Below are 11,639 nucleotides of genomic sequence, written 5' to 3' on the forward strand. Positions count from 1 at the left end.
CAGCTTCAAATTAAAGAATGCCAGTTGCCAATAATATTCTATCATTCTGTTATTCCAGTCATAAATAGTGTTTAAAATATCAATAAAAGTAAAAATATCCATATGCAAATTTAAAGAAATATCGATGGATGTATCAATAACGGTTGATTTCGACGGAAAGATTTAGTCAAAATTAGAGAAAATTTTCTCAAAAAAGTTCAAACGTTTGAAATTTGTAATGAGTTGCGACAAAATTTATTTAGTAAATATGGCAAATATAGTCGATATTCATTGATTTTCCCATATCTCGCCGATATAGAGTGAAGTTTTCATTTCACCCATCCCTTTTCGTATCGGTCCTTGATTTTTGAATATTTCGATGGAAATATTGATAATTTTGTGCAAACTTAAAAGAATGAGTACAAATGGCTAACGAATATTTTATGGCTTTATTATTTAAAACGGGTAAAGGGTTTGTCAAAAGACGCTTTGGCCGAGTGGTTAAGGCGTGTGCCTGCTAAGTACATGGGGTTTCCCCGCGAGAGTTCGAATCTCTCAGGCGTCGTTTCTTTTTATTTCCCCTCAATTATAACTATTTTCGAGAATTTGGCGAGCAATTGCTGCTGACACGAATAGTGAGGGAGGTTGGGGTTGGTGGCTGCAAACTGCAAGGCCAGGGTAGCTGTTAATGTTTTTTTGTTTATATTTAATTTTCTAATTAATTTTATGATAATTTAACAAACTAACTGTAACATCCCGTCCCAAATTTCATTTTAACGTACGTGTGAAATTACAATTTCACCCCCTAGTTCGTTAAACTTACGTGTAGTTTTGTGTTGTGTGGTGTAGTAGGACCACACACACTCATACTCTCTCTTTTTCTCCCGGGATTCCCTCCCTCATTCCCTCACTTTCTGTCACTCTGTCTCTGTCTCTCTCTCTCTCTCCCCGAGTTCCTCTCTTCTTCTTCCTTCTGCAACCATACGGACTACACACAAACATATTCAAACCTTCACCAATCAAGAAACCAATTACACCATTGAACTCGTGAGGTTGTGAGGAGCACAACCATACCAAATTCAGGTAAGAATTCTAACGTTTTCACGTCGTTTCGACAATGGCCGAATTATGTACTGTTCATGCAACCCTTAAACTAGCTTGTTTTTGGAATTTTGAAGCTCGTAGTTGTGTTTGTGAGGTCCCAAGGAACCTCGGAGTGTATCGTTGGACGGAAGTGGACGTCGGGATCGTCCTGTTCAAAGTTGGCCGACTTTTGAAGTTGTGGACAGGTATGATTTAGCAATTTTTAGCCCTTGAAACTAGTCTATCGTGATTCTACTAGTCCTAAGCTTCATTTTGGCGTTTGAATCATGAAAAATGGTTGAAAAACGAAGGAGAAAACTAAGTTTGAATTTTTCCCAGTTTTCCGGCGCCGGAGAAGGAAGGGGAATATTCCGTTAAGTTTAACGGAATATTCCTAACGGCAGTTGACGGCGTCAGTTAAGGTTAACGGAATATTCCGTCAGTTTAACGGAATATTCCTGACGGCGTCAGTTGACGCCGTCAGTGTGCATGGCACGTGGCCGCGCGTGGGGGCGCGTGGGTCCGTGCCTAGGACGGCGCGTGGGGGCGCGTGCGTGGTCCAAAAATTATTCTAAAAATATGGGTGTGATCCTGAGGTTGTGTAGAGCACGTTGGTATATTCAATTGTCCAATTTGAGCAATGTATGAGAAGTTATTACGAGAAGTTGGTTATGTGCTTTTAAATTAACGTTTTCGTAGCTTTTTCGCGTATAGGTGATTCGTATTCCGAGAACGAGCGTACACACTCGAGGCAGGGGGGCTACGACCCTTCTAATTATCAGTGAGTGGGCTTTTGTTTTCCGTATATACCTATATACATATTAATTCCCAGAAATAGATTAAAAAGAGTAATTGTTTTATGCCATACATTTTATTATTATTACTTATGCATCATCACATGCATTAGTAGCGGCATGCATTTATATATATGTATTGGTGCTGTGGACGCACAGGTAAGTGCCAGGTAAGTGGTATTCATGTTTGTATGCAATAGTAGTTTGAGATGCTTAGAGAGCTCATAATCTGCACCCCCGGTGTTAGTGCTCCCGCCCAGAGTGAGGGGCATAGCCTTCACGTGTATGTTCACCCGCACCGCATGCTCGCCTTGGATCCAAGTTAGGTGCAAGCCTGTCGTACAGACCACATTAGGTGGTTCCGACTTGTAGGTGACCCGCGATTTATCGCCCAGCTTCACGTGATCGTAGCACTAGAGCATACATATATATATATATTACACCAGCCTGTCGTACAGACCACGTTAGGTGGTTCCGACTCGTGTGCAGATTCAGATGTTGAGTTGAGATTGGAGCTCTATATGCAGCGGTACATGTCACGTTAGGTGACTCCCGGCTGCCAGATTATATGTTATTGATGTGAATTACGATTGAGCATTTATACTTGATTATGAGATTCTGTTGTGGCATATTCTCAAGCATGAATGGCATATGGTGGAGCATGATTGGCATACCTATACATACGTATATATGTTCATTTTCTGGGATGTATACAAGTTTTACGGCGAGGGGTTAGAATGTATTTTGTTAAAGAGTTTTCAAAGAGCTTTGTTTTTGCCCACTCACGCTTTTGTTTTTGCGCCCCTCCAGGTTCTAGTGGTCTAGCAAGTTCGGTGGTTTATCCCAGAGGGCGTCCCGGCATTTCTGACAGACATTCACCATTGTAGGGTCACCTTCGGGTGTACATATGTCGTATCTTTTCCTTTTCGACTGTTGTAGACTTGCTCTGAATTGTGTCTCACATACACTAGTACTTTGTATGCTAGTTAGTTTTTAATTATTTGTACTTTTATATTACTATCTTAATAGCTTCCGCACGCGCACATGGCTACGTCACCTTCGTGTGACGGCCAGCACTTCCTGATCTCGGTCGGGGTGTGTCAGCTTGGTATCAGAGCCTAGGTTTGGCAGTCCTGTGTCTTTGTGAGTATTCTAATAGTTGGTGTCTTCTGTCAGAATCATGCCGCCTCGTCGGGAACCACGTCGCTCAGATGAGCCTAGTTTCCCCGATCTTACTCAGTTGGGGGAAGTGATTGCTACAGCCCTTCAAACAGTGATGCGCCCTCCCCAGAGGACTCCTCTGGAGACTATGTATAACCTGAAGTTGGATAAGTTTAAAGGTAGTGAGGGTCACGAAGGCGCAGAACGTTGGTTGGAACACATAGAGAAGACTTTCCGTGTGTTGCATAACCAGGGGAACCTTCCTATGGAAAGGTGGGTCGAGACAACCTCATGGTTTCTGGAGATGGAGTCTGCAGCTTGGTGGGAGCAAGAACTTCGTAGGTTGACTCCAGTTCAGAGGACCGATTGGAATGTTTTTAAGGATGTGTTTCAGAGGAGATTTGTACCCCCTGAGTATATTGACCGTAAGAAACAGGAATTCACTGAGTTGAAACAGCGAAAGATGACGGCTAACGAGTATTATCGTAAGTTCACTGATTTGTCTCGTTACTATCCTGATGTCGCTGGTAATCCGGCGGAGATGCTTCGTCGTTTTCGCTTAGGCACTAGGAAAATATGGCGTTCTATGGCGACTACTACTCACTGTGAGTCCTACCAGGAGTTCTATGAGATACTGTTGAGGATAGAGGACTCAGAGAATATGTCGAGTGACAGTGATGAAAAGAAAGATGACAAAGGGAAAAGTCAAGTGTCGCTTGGGCCTCGCCAGACTCAAAATTTCAAAAGGGGTGGTGCCAGTTCGAGTTCGTCTAGTGGTGGTTTCAGTGCCTCAGGACAGGGACGTGGAGGTAGGTTTTATGGAGGTGCTCGAGGCCAGAGACAAGGTGATGGTGGTCGAAACCGAGTTCCATTTTGCCGTAGGTGTAATAACCGACATTTCGGCGATTGCAGACATGGCAGCGGTGGTTGTTTCAAGTGTGGACAGATGGGACATATAGCTGTGAATTGTCCCCAGGGTCAGCAGCAGAAGCCGCAGCAGACCTTTATGCCGCCACCTGCACCGATTCGGCAAATCCAAGGTCCGAGTAATTATGGTCAAGCAGGTAGAGGTGGTGCCTATCACTATCAGGGTGATGCTGTTCCCTATGCTCCGGGACCGTATCAGTACCCCCAGGACCCGTATTCACAAGGTGGTTATCCCCCGTATCCCAGCAACTACATGCCGTATCCTCCAGCTCCAACGGGTGGTTCTCAGTGGTACCAAGGAGGACAGTATCAACAGGGTGAGATTGCCACTAGTAGTGCAGGGTCTTCGAGACAGTTGGGTCAGCCCAGTCAGGGGCGTGGAGCTCCAGGTCGCGGTGTTCAAGCGAGCAGAGGTCGCGGCGGACGACAGCAGGGCCAGGGGCGTATTCACAATATTTCCCTGCAGGATGCTCAGAACAACCCGGACTTGATAATGGGTACGTTAAACATTCTTGGTTATTTTGCTAGAGTCTTAATTGATTGTGGAGCTACACATTTCGTTATTTCTCATACATTTGCTCAAGTAACGCAACCTCGCCCCACACCTCTAGGGTACGATTTAGAATTCGCTATGCCTAGAGGAGAGAGATGTGTTGTAGATTGTATGTACCCAGGATGTCCAGTGATAGTAGAGGGTGTTGTTATGCCCGCTGATCTTATCCCATTAGATATTGTCGATTTTGATGTGATTTTGGGCACAGATTGGTTGCACTTCTATCGTGCCAACATTGATTGTTACGGGAAAGTAGTTACGTTTCACCGTCCTGGATTACCTGAGGTTACTTTTGTGGGTGAGCGGAGTGGGGTAAGACACGGCGTTATTTCGGCTTTGCGAGCAAAGAAGTTGTTGTCTAAAGGTTGTCAGGGGTATCTAGCTCATGTGGTACTAGAGGAGACCGTTCCTAGCAGAATTGAGGATGTGAGAGTGGTTAGACACTTCCCTGATGTTTTTCCTGAGGATTTACCTGGTTTACCCCCAGATCGAGATGTGGAGTTCAATGTTGAGTTGCTTCCAAGTACTAATCCTATTTCTTTAACTCCTTATCATATGGCTCCCGCTGAGTTAAGGGAATTGAAAGTGCAGTTACAGGAATTAGTGGATAAGGGATTTATTCAGCCTAGTACTTCACCTTGGGGCGCTCCAGTGTTGTTTGTGATGAAGAAAGATGGGACTTTGAGGCTATGTATCGACTACAGACAATTGAATCGGGTGACGATTAAAAACCGTTATCCATTGCCTCGTATCGACGATTTGTTTGATCAGCTGAGAGGTGCTTGTGTATTTTCTAAGATAGACTTGAGGTCTGGGTACTATCAGCTGAAGATTAGTAGGGATGATGTTCCTAAGACGGCGTTCAGGACTCGTTACGGTCATTACGAGTTTCTGGTTATGCCATTTGGGTTGACGAATGCACCAGCAGCTTTTATGGATTTAATGAACCGGGTATTCCAGCCTTACCTGAGTAGATTTGTCATTGTCTTCATTGACGATATTCTGGTGTATTCTAAATCCAAAGCGGAGCATGTTCGACATCTTACTTTGGTGTTGAAGAGGTTGAGAGAACACCAATTGTATGCTAAGTTTAGCAAGTGCCAGTTCTGGTTAGATCAAGTCGCATTTTTGGGGCACATCATTTCTGCTCAAGGTATTCTGGTTGATCCTCAGAAGGTTGCAGCTGTGGAGAGTTGGGAGCAACCACGAACCGTCACTGAGGTGAGAAGTTTCATTGGTTTGGCGGGATATTATCGGAGATTCGTTAAGGATTTTTCGGTGATTGCCTTGCCACTGACGAGGTTAACAAGGAAAGACGTTAAGTTTGAGTGGAATGATAAGTGTGAGCAGAGTTTCCAGCAATTAAAGCATTGTCTTACTCATGCACCGGTTTTGGCACTCCAGGACGATAGTGGTGATTTCGAGGTTTATAGCGATGCTTCCTTGAATGGTCTGGGATGTGTATTGATGCAGCATGGTAGGGTGATTGCTTATGCTTCGCGGCAGTTGAAAACCCATAGATGAATTACCCTACACATGATTTGGAGTTGGCTGCTATTATCTTTGCGTTGAAGTTGTGGAGACATTACCTTTACGGAGAGAAGTGTAGGATCTTCACAGATCACAAGAGTCTTCAGTATCTCTTCACCCAGAAGGAACTTAATCTTCGTCAACGGAGGTGGTTGGAGTTGCTCAGCGATTACGATTGCACGATTGATTATCACCCTGGTCGTGCGAACGTAGTAGCCGATGCACTTAGCAGGAAGTCACAGGGCCGTATTAATGCGTTGTACGCTAGTCGTATTCCTCTTTTGGTGGACTTGCGTGCTACGGGAGTAAGGTTAGAAGCAGAAGATCGAGAAGTGGCATTACTTGCTAATTTTCAAGTTAGGCCAATCTTGGTTGATCGGGTGCTTGAAGCTCAAGTAGCTGATGAACAGATTCAAGAACTAATTCGAGCTCGAGATCAAGGAAGGAGGCGAGATCTCAGAGTTCGTGATTCTGATGGCATGTTGATGTTAGAGGGTAGAATGTTCGTGCCTAGTAATGTGGAGTTGAAGAAGGAAATTCTCGATGAAGCACATATCTCGGCTTACGCCATGCACCCAGGAGCAACCAAAATGTATCATACCATTCGACCATTTTACTATTGGCCAGGTATGAAAAGGGAGATAACCGAGTATGTGAGCAATTGTGCTGTTTGTCAGCAGGTTAAAGCAGAAAGAAAGAAGCCATTTGGATTGTTGCAGCCGCTTCCCGTTCCAGAGTGGAAATGGGAAAATATCACTATGGATTTTGTGTACAAGTTGCCGCGTACACATAATGGCTTTGATGGCATTTGGGTGATCGTTGATCGGCTCACTAAGTCGGCACATTTCATTCCAGTGATAGAGAAATACTCTTTGAGCCGGTTAGCAGAGTTGTTTATCTCAAAGGTTGTGAAGTACCATGGTGTCCCTGTAAGTATTGTCTCGGATCGTGATCCACGATTCACATCGAAGTTTTGGGTAGCTTTTCAAGAAGCTTTGGGTACGAGACTACTTTACAGTACGGCATATCATCCACAGACGGACGGACAGTCCGAGAGAACTATTCAGACCTTGGAAGATATGCTGCGAGCATCGGTGTTACAGTTCAGTGATGCTTGGCACCAGCGGTTAGATTTGATGGAATTTGCTTACAACAACAGTTTCCATTCGAGCATTGGCATGGCGCCATTTGAAGCTTTGTATGGTAGATCTTGTCGCACTCCGTTATGTTGGTCAGAGGTTGGCGAAAGAATCTTAGTGGGTCCGGAGATTGTCGAGGAGACTACTCAAAATGTTCAGGTAATTAGGTCTAACCTGAAAGCAGCTCAGGACAGACAGAAAAGTTTAGCAGATCGACATGCTACGGACAGAGTGTATGAGGTCGGAGATTGGGTATTTCTAAAGCTTTCACCGTGAAGAGGTGTTGTGCGGTTTGGAAAGAAAGGGAAGTTGAGTCCCAGGTACATCGGACCGTACATAGTCACAGAAAGAGTTGGTGAGGTAGCTTACAGATTAGAGTTGCCTCCGGAGTTGGCTAAAGTGCATAACGTTTTTCACGTGTCTATGCTCCGACATTACGTTGCTGATCCATTGCATGTGATACCTCCTCAACCGTTAGAGATAAATCCAGATTTGACGTATGACGAGGAACCGTTAACGATCTTAGATTGGAAAGAAAAGGTTCTGAGGAACAAGACGGTGAATTTGGTGAAAGTCTTGTGGAGGAATCACTCGGTTGAAGAAGCTACTTGGGAGACAGAAAAACGAATGAGGGATTTGTATCCTAGATTGTTTTTCGATCACTAGGGGTTATATGAGGTTGTTTTGAATTTCGGGACGAAATTCTATTAAGGAGGGTAGGTTGTAACATCCCGTCCCAAATTTCATTTTAACGTACGTGTGAAATTACAATTTTACCCCCTAGTTCGTTAAACTTACGTGTAGTTTTGTGTTGTGTGGTGTAGTAGGACCACACACACTCATACTCTCTCTTTTTCTCCCGGGATTCCCTCCCTCATTCCCTCACTTTCTGTCACTCTGTCTCTCTCTCTCTCTCTCTCTCCCCGAGTTCCTCTCTTCTTCTTCCTTCTGCAACCATACGGACTACACACAAACATATTCAAACCTTCACCAATCAAGAAACCAATTACACCATTGAACTCGTGAGGTTGTGAGGAGCACAACCATACCAAATTCAGGTAAGAATTCTAACGTTTTCACGTCGTTTCGACAATGGCCGAATTATGTACTGTTCATGCAACCCTTAAACTAGCTTGTTTTTGGAATTTTGAAGCTCGTAGTTGTGTTTGTGAGGTCCCAAGGAACCTCGGAGTGTATCGTTGGACGGAAGTGGACGTCGGGATCGTCCTGTTCAAAGTTGGCCGACTTTTGAAGTTGTGGACAGGTATGATCTAGCAATTTTTAGCCCTTGAAACTAGTCTATCGTGATTCTACTAGTCCTAAGCTTCATTTTGGCGTTTGAATCATGAAAAATGGTTGAAAAACGAAGGAGAAAACTAAGTTTGAATTTTTCCCAGTTTTCCGGCGCCGGAGAAGGAAGGGGAATATTCCGTTAAGTTTAACGGAATATTCCTAACGGCAGTTGACGGCGTCAGTTAAGGTTAACGGAATATTCCGTCAGTTTAACGGAATATTCCTGACGGCGTCAGTTGACGCCGTCAGTGTGCATGGCACGTGGCCGCGCGTGGGGGCGCGTGGGTCCGTGCCTAGGACGGCGCGTGGGGGCGCGTGCGTGGTCCAAAAATTATTCTAAAAATATGGGTGTGATCCTGAGGTTGTGTAGAGCACGTTGGTATATTCAATTGTCCAATTTGAGTAATGTATGAGAAGTTATTACGAGAAGTTGGTTATGTGCTTTTAAATTAACGTTTTCGTAGCTTTTTCGCGTATAGGTGATTCGTATTCCGAGGACGAGCGTACACACTCGAGGCAGGGGGGCTACGACCCTTCTAATTATCAGTGAGTGGGCTTTTGTTTTCCGTATATACCTATATACATATTAATTCCCAGAAATAGATTAAAAAGAGTAATTGTTTTATGCCATACATTTTATTATTATTACTTATGCATCATCACATGCATTAGTAGCGGCATGCATTTATATATATGTATTGGTGCTGTGGACGCACAGGTAAGTGCCAGGTAAGTGGTATTCATGTTTGTATGCAATAGTAGTTTGAGATGCTTAGAGAGCTCATAATCTGCACCCCCGGTGTTAGTGCTCCCGCCCAGAGTGAGGGGCATAGCCTTCACGTGTATGTTCACCCGCACCGCATGCTCGCCTTGGATCCAAGTTAGGTGCAAGCTTGTCGTACAGACCACATTAGGTGGTTCCGACTTGTAGGTGACCCGCGATTTATCGCCCAGCTTCACGTGATCGTAGCACTAGAGCATACATATATATATATATATATATATTACACCAGCCTGTCGTACAGACCACGTTAGGTGGTTCCGACTCGTGTGCAGATTCAGATGTTGAGTTGAGATTGGAGCTCTATATGCAGTGGTACATGTCACGTTAGGTGACTCCCGGCTGCCAGATTATATGTTATTGATGTGAATTACGATTGAGCATTTATACTTGATTATGAGATTCTGTTGTGGCATATTCTCAACCATGAATGGCATATGGTGGAGCATGATTGGCATACCTATACATACGTATATATGTTCATTTTCTGGGAAGTATACAGGTTTTACGGCGAGGGGTTAGAATGTATTTTGTTAAAGAGTTTTCAAAGAGCTTTGTTTTTGCCCACTCACGCTTTTGTTTTTGCGCCCCTCCAGGTTCTAGTGGTCTAGCAAGTTCGGTGGTTTATCCCAGAGGGCGTCCCGGCATTTCTGACAGACATTCACCATTGTAGGGTCACCTTCGGGTGTACATATGTCGTATCTTTTCCTTTTCGACTGTTGTAGACTTGCTCTGAATTGTGTCTCACATACACTAGTACTTTGTATGCTAGTTAGTTTTTAATTATTTGTACTTTTATATTACTATCTTAATAGCTTCCGCACGCGCACATGGCTACGTCACCTTCGTGTGACGGCCAGCACTTCCTGATCTCGGTCGGGGTGTGTCACTAACAATGTCAATTTTTGTGTTAATTTGAAGGATACGTGTCAAAAAACTAAAAAAGAGACACAAATGAGATATGAAATTTAGTACATCAAACCCTTGGTCCTGACGTTTCTGATTCAGGGAATGGAAGAGAGAGAACAAGGAGATGACGTTGTAATTTTTCTATTGATCGTACTTTAAGCTTAAGTCTGCATCTCCTCATTTTATCATAAAATAGCAATATTTATGCACCAACTTGACAGATAATATTAGCATCAGTCAAAATTAGAATAGAAATGTAGTTATTTTGTTCACTTGTTGGAGCCAGTATGTTTATGTTATTGAAACTGAGAGGTTCAAATATAGTGTGAGTTACTTAAAGTGGTTACAAAATCGAGTAAGAGCTCAAGTTTCCGGTCCAAGAATAAGAACATCCAAGTACACATCCAATGATGAACAACTGTAAGAAATTCTCACCAGATGAGTGAGCTGCACTAAAAATAGCCGAGCTTTTCAAAACCGCAGACTGCCATTTCGTAGCGGACCAAATTTACAGTTTCTTCCAGCACGGGAGTGACAATGCAGTATACGAGGACACAAGCAGCTTGTGAGATGTTGCTGCTTAATTGACAAGATTTCCTTCAGTGCAGGGTTGTTTATATCCTGCAACGACACGGTGTAAAATAAGTTACTTGAAAGAGAACAGCATTTCCAGAACATTGTTAAACTGCTGATCTTTTCGTTTCGAGAAAAATGAATGGGATGTAATAAGAATTTGAGAAGAATTTGACAACGGAAACGTATTAGACTTGTGTGATGCAGTTTTGAGATCCTATTTCTATGATATCATTCGCCGCTACCTAACATCAACCAACATAAAAATGCTGAAATCCTGCCATCTCGTTATCTGAAATATGTGTTTACGAATCACTAAGTAGCGCTAGAGTGTCAGCTGCAGAATCATGTCAGCAGCAAACCAAGTCATCAGGCCATGCAACAAAATATATGCATCCAGGTTTCTGATTGCCTTTGGTCCATTTTGGTCAGTTTGTTTTTGTGCAGATTACCTTCGGTTATTAAGTATAATAAGAACACCAGAAAATTATGCTAACCTTGGGCCCAACGCCTCTATCAGCGAAGAAGGAAGTTAAGAAAACAATGCATGGGAAGAAGCTTCATGGGTGCTTTCAGTTTCATCACAAAAGCATTTGAAACAATGTTGGGAGCTGCATGATAAAGTGGTGGACTTGAAAGTGGTGCAACAGAGAGAATTATGGGGGGATAGGAAGGAAGCTAGGGGATTGGAAACATGTCCTCCAAAACCAATGGATATTTATTTACGGTGGTGCGACTGCTACTGCTGGATAACGATAAGTACTTGCAATTTTATAGATAAAATGCAGAGGCACTTATCACACGACGCTTTGGCCGAGTGGTTAAGGCGTGTGCCTGCTAAGTACATGGGGTTTCCCCGCGAGAGTTCGAATCTCTCAGGCGTCGTTTCTTTTTATTTTTCCCTCAATTATATGACC

General features: G+C 43.5%; 1 long non-coding RNA gene and 2 other non-coding genes across 3 annotated transcripts; 2 read left to right on the forward strand and 1 right to left on the reverse strand.

The window, feature by feature from the left end:
- Positions 1-462: 462 nt before the first annotated feature.
- TRNAS-GCU (transfer RNA serine (anticodon GCU)) lies at positions 463-544 on the forward strand. Its single transcript has one exon. It is a non-coding gene; the product is annotated as a tRNA-Ser (tRNA).
- A 9,895-nt stretch (positions 545-10,439) lies between these two features.
- On the reverse strand, positions 10,440-11,262 carry LOC137707799 (uncharacterized). The gene is made up of 2 exons (XR_015958704.1): positions 11,220-11,262; positions 10,440-10,770 (listed from the first exon to the last, which is right to left on the reverse strand). It is a non-coding gene; the product is annotated as an uncharacterized LOC137707799 (long non-coding RNA).
- A 263-nt stretch (positions 11,263-11,525) lies between these two features.
- Positions 11,526-11,607, forward strand: TRNAS-GCU (transfer RNA serine (anticodon GCU)). Its single transcript has one exon. It is a non-coding gene; the product is annotated as a tRNA-Ser (tRNA).
- Positions 11,608-11,639: the final 32 nt, after the last annotated feature.

This window comes from Pyrus communis, chromosome 17 (genome assembly GCF_041283825.1).
Source record: "Pyrus communis isolate YQ-2024b chromosome 17, ASM4128382v1, whole genome shotgun sequence".
In the NCBI taxonomy this organism is placed as follows: domain Eukaryota; kingdom Viridiplantae; phylum Streptophyta; class Magnoliopsida; order Rosales; family Rosaceae; genus Pyrus; species Pyrus communis.